The following is a 10879-nucleotide window of genomic DNA, read 5'->3' on the forward strand; positions in this document are numbered from 1 at the left end:
AAAAGAAAACCCATTGCCATAGAGTTGATTCCAACTCACAGCGACCCTGTGCAACAGAGGAGAACTGCCCCATAGGGTTTCCAATCTTTTTATTTTCCCCTTAACTTTTTATTGTGATTCGAATGAAAATTTATAGAGCAAATTGGTTTTCCATTCAGCTTTTTTTTTTTAGAGTCAAGAATTTACTGGGTATTTTTATTCTGTATATTACAGTATTACTTGCCAGTCTAATTGTTTTTTTGAACATTTTATTGTGGCTTGAGTGAAAGTTTACAGAGCACACTAGTTTCCCATTCAACAATTTATGCGGCATTTGTTTCACGTTAGTTGCAATCCCCTCAATGTAACGACACTCTTCCCCTGTCCTCCCTGGGTTCCCTGTTTGCATCCACTCATCTTTCCTGCTCCTTCGTGCCTTCTGAAATTTGTTTTTGGGCAAATGCTGCCCTTTTGGTCTCGTAAGGTTGATTATTCTGAGGAGCACATTCCCCGTGGGTGTTATTGTTCACTTTATAGGCCTTGTTTGGTTGAAAGGTGATCTTCGGGAGTGGATTCAGTGCTGGCTTGGGGGTATCTGACAGCCATGAATTTTGTTCTACATTTTTTTTCCTACCTGTCTGTCCAGGATCCTCTATGGTGATCCTGTTCAGTAGTGGTAGTCGGGCACCATCTAGTTCCTCTGGTCTCAGGGTAGTGGAAGCTGTGGTTTGCATGGTCTGTCAGTCCTTTGGACTACTTGTGTTTCCTTGACTCTTTGATAGCCTTCATTCTTCTTTGCTCCAGATGGGGAGAGACCAATAATTGTATCTTAGATGGCCACTTGTAAGCTTTGAAGATTCCAGTCACTACTCACCAAAGTAGAAAGTGGAACTTCATCTTCATGGACTATGCTATTCCAGTTGACTTAGATGTCCTCTGGGAAGGTTGTGATCTTTAGGGAAGCAGACACCATGTCTTTCTCCCACAGAGCAGCTGTGGGACCTTTCAGTTAGCCATTGAGGACTTAACCACTGTGCTGTTGGTCATAGAGCCAGCCATGGCTAATTGGGCTTGGGTCAGGCCCTGTGCAATGCATTTAAATGCATCAGTCCTAATGCCCACAACCAGGAAGGCCATTGTTGCATCTTCCTCCTTTTACAGACACTGAGGAAAGGTGTTTCCAAAGACTCTAGTTAATCAGTGATTTGCCAGCACCTGGACTGGGTCAGTTTGCCACCTGCTCTGAGCTCTTCCCCTAAACATGCTCTTCTCTGTCTGGGAGGAGCAGGAGAAAAAGCTAGACTTGTCAGCTGCAGAAGTCAGCTCCAACTCATGGGGACCTTGTGTACAACACAGTGCAACGGTGTCCTGTCCCGCTTTGTCCTCACGGCTGCCCACATGTTTGAGTCCATGTTTGCGGCTACTGTGCCTGTCATCTCAGCGGGGGTCTCCCACGCCCTCATTGTCCTCCTCCAGAGTGTGGTTCCTCCTGATGATGTGTCCGGAGCAAGCAACTCAGGTGGTGGTCTGTTGGGCTCCACAGCGTTTCCATGGCTGATTGTCAGAAGCCTGCCTTCCTAGTCTGTCTTTGTCAGGAAGCTCTGCTGAAACCTGTCCACCACGGGTGCCCCTGCTGGGATTTGAAATACCGGTGGCATAGATAGCCTCCAGGCTCCCAGCAACACACAGGCCCCCACAGTAGGACAAACGGACACACAGGTGGTAGCCTGTGTGGCTGGGCCTCTTTTATTTCTGTGTAGCTCTGTCCTGCTCTGGAACTAACCCAGTCTAGGTACTGGTAGATCACTGATTAACTAGAGTCTTTGGAGACACCTTTCCTCAGTGTCTGTAAAAGAAGGAGGATGCAGCAATGACCTTGACCACTTGTGTTATCTGATCTGCTTGAGTAAGTCTCGGGCTGGCGGGGGCTTGCTCTATCCTTTGCTGGGCTCCCTGTGTCTGGAACAGTATATGGAACAGTGCCTGTTGCATAGCACTTGCACCAAAGACATTTGGTGGCTTTTATTCAGTGACCTGCCTAACTGGGTCACTCAAAGGTGAAAGGTCCTTTCCTTGGGTCACCCTTCCTGCCTCCTTGGTCTACCACCAGTGGGAGGCCTGCCCCAGGCAGAGCCTAGCTCCTCCTGCTGGAAGCTCCTCCCACCTCAGTTGGAGGAAAACAAGGGGGTGGCTGGGAATCACATCAGTGCTTTCTTTGTGAAGATCTGATTTCTTCAGTTACTTATTATTTACCTGATTCCCTCTGAAGGGGCCCTGGTGGAGGATCAGTTAGGCGCTTGGCTGCTAACTGGAAACACTGGTAGTTCAAACTCACCCGTGACTCCATGGGAGAAAAGATCTGACGATGTGCCTCTTGAAGATTATAGGCTAGGAGACCCTGTGAGGCAGTTTTGCTCTGTCCTGTAGGGTTGCTGTGAGTTGGGGTTGACTTGATGGCACACAACAACAGCAGCAGCAGCAACGCCCTCTGAGAAGTGGTGGTGGCTCCGTGGTAGGCTGTCGGAGATCTGGGTTTGATTCCTGGCATTGCACCTCATGGCAGCCACTCCCTGTCAGTGGAGACCTGTGTGTGCTGTGATGCTGAACAGGTATTAGCAGAGCTTCCAGACTGAGTCAGACAAGGAGCCAAGGCCTGGGGATGTGCTTCCAAAAGCCAACCGCTGAAAACACTACAGATCGCAACAGTCTGATCCCGTTGTGCGTGTGCTGGGGACCAAGGACAGCAGTGCTCTCCAATGAGAAAACCCTCCTACCGGCTCTCACAACCTGAAGGTGATTCTTTCATAGCATAGTCCAGACCAGCACCCCCTCACCTCTGTGGCCACCTGCGTTAACTCCAGGAGACATGGTGCCCACAGGGTCTGGGAATGGGTTTGCTACACAGTCCCCCCCACAGGCCAGTGATGACTAGGTCAGGTCCCAGAGTCGAGGCCCCATGACACGTGATTCTACGGTCACAGGTGCACACTTCCCAAAGTCACCTCCCAAAATACACCTCCCCGCACACAGCGGCTTCAAGTGCAGTCCAAAAATAACCCCATCTTGTCACACATGTGAGGCTATGTGGGCGTGTCAGCTGATGGGATTTCGTGGGAGAGAAGCACCTTGGTATCAAAATTAGAGACCCTGTTCCCTGCTGTACAGCGGTGCGTGGGCTTCAGCCACCCCTCTGCCGGCCCAGCTGCTGCAGGGCGGACCCAGAGGTGGTCCAGCCGGAAGTTTCAGCTTGGGTGCTGGCTTGGTTCTGCCCTGAGGCACGTGAGCCGCCTTAGGCCAGCTGTCCTCCTATGAGGCTTGATGTCACCCGCAGTGAGGCAGACCCCCTCCCCAGCTCTGCTGACATCATGGTGTTGTGAGGATCAAAAGAAGTAAAGAAAGTGAATGTCCTTGCCAATCCTTCCATGCAGGCGCTGGAGTCCCTTCCTTCCGCGGACTGTTGTGAAGTGCCTGGGCTGCTTGGGCACTGGAGAGCGAAGATGACAATCTCCTGGTTTATTCCCTGCCCTCAAGACGCCCCAGGTCTCTGTCAGGGAGAAGCAGCATCTGGTCTGCCGGCCCTTGGCACTGTTCCAGGCTTCCTGTGCATTTGTGCCTTTATGAAAAATCCAAGCTCACTGCCGTCGAGTCGGTCCTGACTCATAGCGACCCCTCCTTGGGTTTCCGAGGCGATATCTCTACAGAAGTAGATTGCCCAGTCTTCCTTCCAAAGAGTGGCTGGTGGGTTTGAACGGCCAGCCTTCTGGTTAGCAGTCCAATGCCTTAAGTACTGCGCCACCAGAGATCCCGTGAGAGGGTGCTATTACTCTCATTGCTCTTTTCTCTAGGAAACAGTCACCTCGGGCAGGTGGGCGGGTGGCATGAACTTGACAGGATTCCCAGGAGAGTCAAGGTGTGACTCCAAGGGGCTTTAAACCCAATGACTCCATAAAACCGCCTTCCAAAGTCAGCAGAGATGCAGGGAGTGTTCTGGGCGTGGCTGGAATCCTTATTAACTTCTCTCTGTTTTGACAGTTGTCTCACACTGATGTACTCACCTGTCACCCAGGTTATTGCCAAATGGGGAGCTCTGTGCGGAATGTGGGCGGCTTGCTTTTCTGTGTCCCCTGCCTGTTGCAGCACAGTCTGATGTGTCAGGTTCTTCCCCAGAGCTCAGCAGAGCCATCGCTGTTGTGGCAGTCTTCCCCACTAGGCGGTGCAGCCAGGTCTGCTGTGGCGTGCGTTGCGGTGTCTCAGATTTGCCCATGTGTGATTGGTAACTACAGGAATGGTGTCATCATGACACAGAAGCATCATTGATTCATGTACGATTTTTCCCAGAATGTTAATGTTTGATGGGAGTCACAGCCCTGAACCCAGAGTGCACTTGCATAGTGGACGCAATGCTGTCCGTGGTACCCACTATGCCCTGCTCTTCTTGTTGGCTTATTGTAGCCACATACTCTGTTTAGAAACACTTATTGCCCAGTTCCTTGGCCCATTTTGCCTTTGACTCTCCACTCAGCAGCCTCCACTCTTCCATCAAACACTGTCGTTTTCATTAAAGATCTAATCTTATACTCAATTATAGCTGTACTCCTTTTCTTTTAAAGCAACTGGGCATGTCTTTTTAACTGTATTTTTTAAGATTGGTTTCTTTTTGGCTTCTGATTATAGAACCTCATAGATTTTGAATGATCTGTTTGGAGCCCTGCTTCTCCCATGCACTGGGCTTTGTAGTTGAAGAGTTTGCAGGCTCTGAACTTTTCTCCAGGAATGCATGTGGATAGCAGGATTAGGTGTCTCTTTTTCCTTCCTTTTAAGTAGAGGTCTTTGACCCTTGAACTCAACTTCAAACTTCTTTTCCTGCAAGTAGAATTTTGTTTATGTAAATTTAATAACATAATAGCAGAGAAGAAGCCAAAGTTTACATTTCACTGGTCCATGGGGATGAGCTAGATTTTCCAAGGGTTTAAGGAGGAGTCAAGTTCATCAGGATTGCAGAGGCTTGGCCTCTCACATGAGGTTGCTTGCTGGTGTGCCCAGGACCTTCTTCTGACTCCTCAGGGGGCTTTGGCCCCATCTGGAATCAATAATCTGATTGTTCAGCTCCAGGGACAGCAACACACTGGAAGATAATGCACTCAAAGAGCACATCTCGCAAGCCCCCTCAAGTCGCACTTGACCTTGTGCCTGTGCTTGGTCCTAGGAGGTGACCTGTGTGCACGTGGGTCATCTAACAGCAGCTTGTCTCCTGACCAATACCCACAGGGTTCTCTGAGGACCCCAAGGGCTTTTCCATGGCACATAAACTAAGGGAGGGAGTTCAGAGACGGAACCGCTGCCTAAGTAACTCAACCCACGGCCGTTATTAGGTTGGTGTTTCTGGGTGGTCAACAGTTAATGTGCTCTGTTGTTAACTGGATGGCTGGTGGTTCAGGTCCACTTAGAGGCACTTGGCAGAAAGGCCTGGTGATCTACTTCTGGAAAACCAGCCACTGAGAACCCTATGGAGCAGGGTTCTAGTCTGGCACACTGAGGTCTCCACGAGTGGGAATCAACCCAACAGCAGTTAACAGTGACATTACCAGGTGGACGCTCCCTGAACTGGAGCCTTGAGCAGCTCTCCAGCCTCGCCATTTCGGAGGCCTGGGTTCCATGGAACCCCTATGGCTGTGAAGTTTCCTAAGTATGACCCTGATGTGTGATCAGAGGGACGCGATGCTGAGAGAGTGTGCTCGCAACTCAGGTCACCACAGCTCCTGCCTGTAACGCCCAAAACCCACACCCACTGCTGTGGACTCAATTCCGACTCAGCGCCCCTAGAGGACAGAGTAGAACTGCCCCACAGGGTTTCCAAGGCTGTCAATCTTTACGGAAGTCACGCATTTCTCCTGCAGAGCAGCTGGTAGGTTCAAATCGTAAACCTTTCAGTTAGCAACCGAGAGCTTAATCACTGTACCACCAGGGCTCCTGTTTCGTGCCTGTAAAGAAACCCAAACCTACTGCTGTTCCAACTCATAGCTACCCCCACTGGGTTCCCAAAGCTGTAAATCTTTACAGAAGTAGATTGCCTCATCTTCCTCCCACAGAGCAGCTGGTGGGTTTGAAGTGCTGATTTTCTGGTCAGCAGCCAGATGTCTTACGCACTACGCCACCATAGCTCCTTATTCTTGCCTGTACTGGGGAATTAATAAAGTTGATGGTCAGATCAGAGTTTGGGAAAAAGAAGTGACATTTTGTGGTCTGTGGAAAAAATTGTGGGGCAAGGCATTAACAGCTCTAGACATCTTTGTGGTGGCCTGGTCACAGCCACTGACCCTCTGTGGCCCACGTTTCAGGTCTCAGGCATATTAGAAATGACTCAGGGTTCGGTCCCTTAGAGAAGTTCACAGCCTGTGCCTCCCTCATGAGGAGGAAGTGTCTGGCTATAGTCATGGTATCGGTCAGATCCACTTTGTGCCACTGCTGGGATGAAGCACGACTCCTCTTTAGTCATTCCATTGAAGGAATATGACAAGGCACCTGGATGATGACATTGTATTCAGTTCCAAGGTCCTGATAGTGTTGCTTAACTGAAATCAGGTGTATGCTTCAAAGAAGGCCAAAGTCCCTGCGTGATATGTGCCCTGCGGGAAGGCACAGCTCAGTTATAGAACATTGAGCCAAGGTTAGTCCTGGTGGTCCGGATCCCTCTCTGCACACCACTCACCAAGTTCACGTGCACATCCCACACGTCTGCCTCCCTGGAGCCTTTTGTACTGGTGCACCCAGGGCCCTGGTTGCCCAAATGTGGAGATCACTTTTGTCCTGCCAGGAAAGATGGGGAAGCACCTGGGGCAGCACCACGTTCTCAGGTGTCACCTGTGCATATCCCACACCTGCCTGCCCCAGGGCCCACACCTGCCCCCTCAGACCTTCCCCAACACTCTGGGTGCTCAGTCTCCAGCTTGTTTCCGTCTCACAGAACCTTTCTGCAACCCGCCAAGTCCTTGCGGGGAGCTCTGTATGTGTTAGGCATCCCTGGGTGATGCAAATGGTTAGGCACTTGGCTGCTAACCAGAAGGTAGGTGGTTCAAATCTACCCAGAACCGTCTCGGAAGAAAGGCCTGGTGACCTGTTTCCAAAAGGTTGCAGCCTACAAAATCCTATGGACACAGTTCTCCTCTGCACACATGGGGTCACTGTGAGTCAGAACCCACTCCATGACAACCAGTTAGGGAGTCCCTGGGTGGTCCGAACGGTTAAGTCCTGGGCTGCTAACCCGCATGTTGGAAGTTTGTGTGCAGCAGTGTCTCAGTGACCTACTTCCAGAAGATTATGGCCATTGAAAGCCCTATGGAGCACTTCTACTCTGAAGCTTGTAGGGTAGCCGGGAGTCGGAGTGAACTTGACTAGAACTGGTTAGAGAATGCTTGGATAGATCAAACAGTCAAGTGCTTGACTGCTAACCAGAAGGTTGATGGTTTAAACCCATCCAGAGGTGACTTGGAAGAAAGACTTGGTAGCCTGCTTCTGAAAGGTCACGACCATGAAACCCTGCCAAGTGCAGTTCTACCTTGTAACACATAGGATTGCCATGAGTTGGAGTTGTTGTTGTTAAGTGCCACCAGGAATGGTCATTTCTGACTCATAGCGATCCCATGTACAGCAGAACGAAATACTGCCCGATCCCGCGCCAGCTCCACGATCCTTGCTATACTTGAGCCCATTGTCACAACCACCATGTCGATCCACCTCGTCGAAGGTCTTCCCCTCCTTCGTCGACCCTCCACCTTACCCAGCATGACATCCTTCTCCAGGGAATGGTCCCCTCTGACAACATGACCAAAGTAGGTGAGACGAAGTCTGGCCATCCTCATTTCCAAGGAGCATCCTGGCTGCACTTCCTCCAGGACAGATCTGTTAGTTCTTTTGGCAGTCCATGGTACCTTCAGCATTCTTCTTCAGCACCACAACTCAAAAGCATCAACTCTTCTTCGGTCTTCCTTATTCATTGTCCAGCTCTCACATGCATACGCGGTGATTGGAAATATCATGGCTTGTGTCAGGCGCACCTTAGTCCTCAAGGAGAGGACTCAGTTGGACTAAGTTGAATTGGAGTTGACTGGATGCTGCAGAGGCAGAAATAACCACAATGGGTTTGGTTTACAAACCAAAGAAGGTCACGCTTATTCCAATAAAGGGATTTTATTCTGCATCTACTTCAAGGAACAGCCTGGGAGACAGTGTTTGGATGCCAAAGTGCTGGGGTTTGGGATATTTGGATTTTTATGAGAATCACAGGACTCATATTTTAAATTACCACTGTCTTGGAAAGTTCAATATGAGTCTTTGTTGAGTCAGTTCCAACTCACAGAATGAAACAACTTGCAGAATGTCTGGTCATGTGCCCTCCTCACAAGTGATGCTATCTTTGAGGCCGTTGTTGTAGCCGCTGTGTCAGTCCATCTCATTAAGAGTCTTCCTCTTCTTTGCTGAGCTGCTACTTTACCAAGCATGATGTCCTTCTCCAGGACTAGTTCCTCTTGGTCACATGTCCAAAGTGCGAGAGATGAAGTCTTGCCATTCTCACTTCTAAGGAGCATTCTGGCTATACCTCTTCCAAGACAGATTTGTTCATTCTTCTGGCAGTCCATTCACTATTCTTTGCCAACCCCATAATTTAAAGGCATCAATTCTTCAGTTACTATGAGTCAGAATTGACTTGACAGCAACAGCTTTATGAATAGTTACATTAATGATTGTTGTGTGTGGTTCTTACTCACATCATAAGCACATGGGAAGAACTCAGAGTAGAGGAACATACAACAGAAATGAAAGGGAAACCCACAGTAACAAGAGCCTCCCCCACCCATGAATGACCGATTGTTAAGGAGCCCCGAGATTACCTGATGCAGGTGTCAGTTCCGTTCCAGTTGCTACCTGCCAGTCACTCTGCTACACACATTTTTCTTTAGTATTTCTTTCAGTGTGTCCGGGGGACCATCTCTGTTTTGGAGGTATGGAAACTGGAGTCTGGGAGGTCAAGTGATCCCTCTGCCAGTAAATGTGGAGATGACACTCAGTTCAGGGCTTCTCGCTGCCGGGAGCCCAGGACTGGTTCCCCTGCCACTTCCTGTGCCCATGAGATGGTTCATCTCATCTCCAGATCTGTGGCCTCCTTCTGTATTCCATCTCAGTGCCCGTCTCCCCAACCTCACCTTGAGCTGCTCCTAGTGTCTGCTGGGCCCACATGCTGGCAGGGTCCCAGAAATGCACACGTGTGGGGTCTTCTGTTCACTCACTATCACTCCCTAAGTGGACCTTCTCTCTCCTGGGTGTGTGTAACCGAGGGTCAGGTGTGCAGGAAGAACAGATTCTTTTTTAAAAAATTCATTTAATCAAACATAAACTCTTGGGGACCTGGTGCTAGGTGTTGTAATACAACCATGGTAAAACGATTTCTTACCCAAACAATACCTTGTACCTCCAGTAGCTTCTATTTATTGTGTACCAGCCACTACACAGAGTGCTTTGCAGATGCCTTGTACAACCATCCCAGCAGCCTGAGTAGGTAGATTCTACTTCCTTCTCTGTTTTAAAGACAGATTGACCTAATTAAAACCAAATGCCCTCAGGTCGACTCCGACTCCCGGCGCCCCACGTGTGTCCGAGAGGAGCTGTGCTTCCCGGGTTCTTAGGGGCTGATTTTTCTGAGGTGGATCACCAGGCCTTTCATCTGAGGAGGCCCTGGGTGGACTGGAACCTCCAGCCTTTCTGTTGGCAGCCGAGCACATTAAGTCTGTATCACCCGAGGGATCCACTCACCTAATTAGAAGTGCTCAAATAATGAGTTGTAGAACCAGGACTTGACCGTGAACTCTGTGGGACTCCAGAGACAAGGGTTTGAGGAATCCATTGATCTTTATATTGATCGCTGATAGATGAATAATTAATTATCCTCAATTCCTAGATACATAGCACGGCCACAGACTTGTCTATTTCTTTCCCTCATCTTTTTTTTTTTTTCCTTAAACAATTAACAAATAGTTTATGGCATATTTAACAGATTTTATTTTAAACTATTTTTAAATTTCAAACTCTAGATATTTATTGGTTTCCTTGACCAATGCAAGACAATTTTTAAGAAATGGATTTTGAGTTTTGAAAATGCCTTCAAAAACAGTATTTCTTGTGACTGACTTTACTGCTGACTCAGTTCTGAACTGGGACAAGGCTCTCTGGGCATCCCTCATTGGTGTGAACGGTTAACACACTGACGGCTAATCTTCTACTCCACCTGGAAAAAATGGCCTGGTAATCTACCGAAAAATCAGCCATGGAACCCTATATGGAGCACAGTTCTCCTCTGACGCATGTGGGGTCGCCGTGAGTTGAAGCTAACTCCATAAGCTGACTGCATGGCAAACGTGAACTGGTTGCAGAAAGATCAGCTGATTTGCAGCTGGCCATGTTACGCGTTTGTAGAAAATTTGTCACAGAAGGTATTGAAGGGAGGTAGACATTCAGACCACACTATGGCAGTTTCATGGTAGATTACTTACTGAACTACATTGATCACATGTCACATCTAACATGTTTAGGTATACCTTTCCCCTCCCCCCAGTGGTGGCACCTTATTGGCAACCTATAAAGTTTCAGGCATTGCTGCTAAGAAGATTTTATTTTTCCCTCAAACAGTATCTGAAAATAGCTAGCCCTTCATTCTGTTACTGCCAGAATGGCCCTGAGCATTCTGCAGAGTGGCAGCTCTAAGGCTGTTACTCAGGAATCAGTAAATAGTTAGATCCACTTGGGTATAACTTTTTCATTTGCTTCCAGATGTTTCTGTATAGATGCAGCTCATGATCATGAAATATGCACAGTGTAGGTCAGTGGCTTCACGGCAGCAGAGGGATTC

The 10879-nt window shown here is 48.8% G+C and overlaps 1 protein-coding gene across 1 annotated transcript in view; it reads left to right on the plus strand.

The window, feature by feature from the left end:
• The window catches only part of CPXM2 (carboxypeptidase X, M14 family member 2), a 124687-nt gene that overhangs the window by 29868 nt on the left and 83940 nt on the right, over positions 1–10879 (plus strand). The gene's annotated exons all lie outside the window — the stretch shown is intronic.

Source organism: Orycteropus afer, unplaced genomic scaffold, assembly GCF_000298275.1.
Source record: "Orycteropus afer afer isolate SDZICR_OR568_19922 unplaced genomic scaffold, OryAfe1.0 scaffold00038, whole genome shotgun sequence".
In the NCBI taxonomy this organism is placed as follows: Eukaryota; Metazoa; Chordata; class Mammalia; order Tubulidentata; family Orycteropodidae; genus Orycteropus; species Orycteropus afer.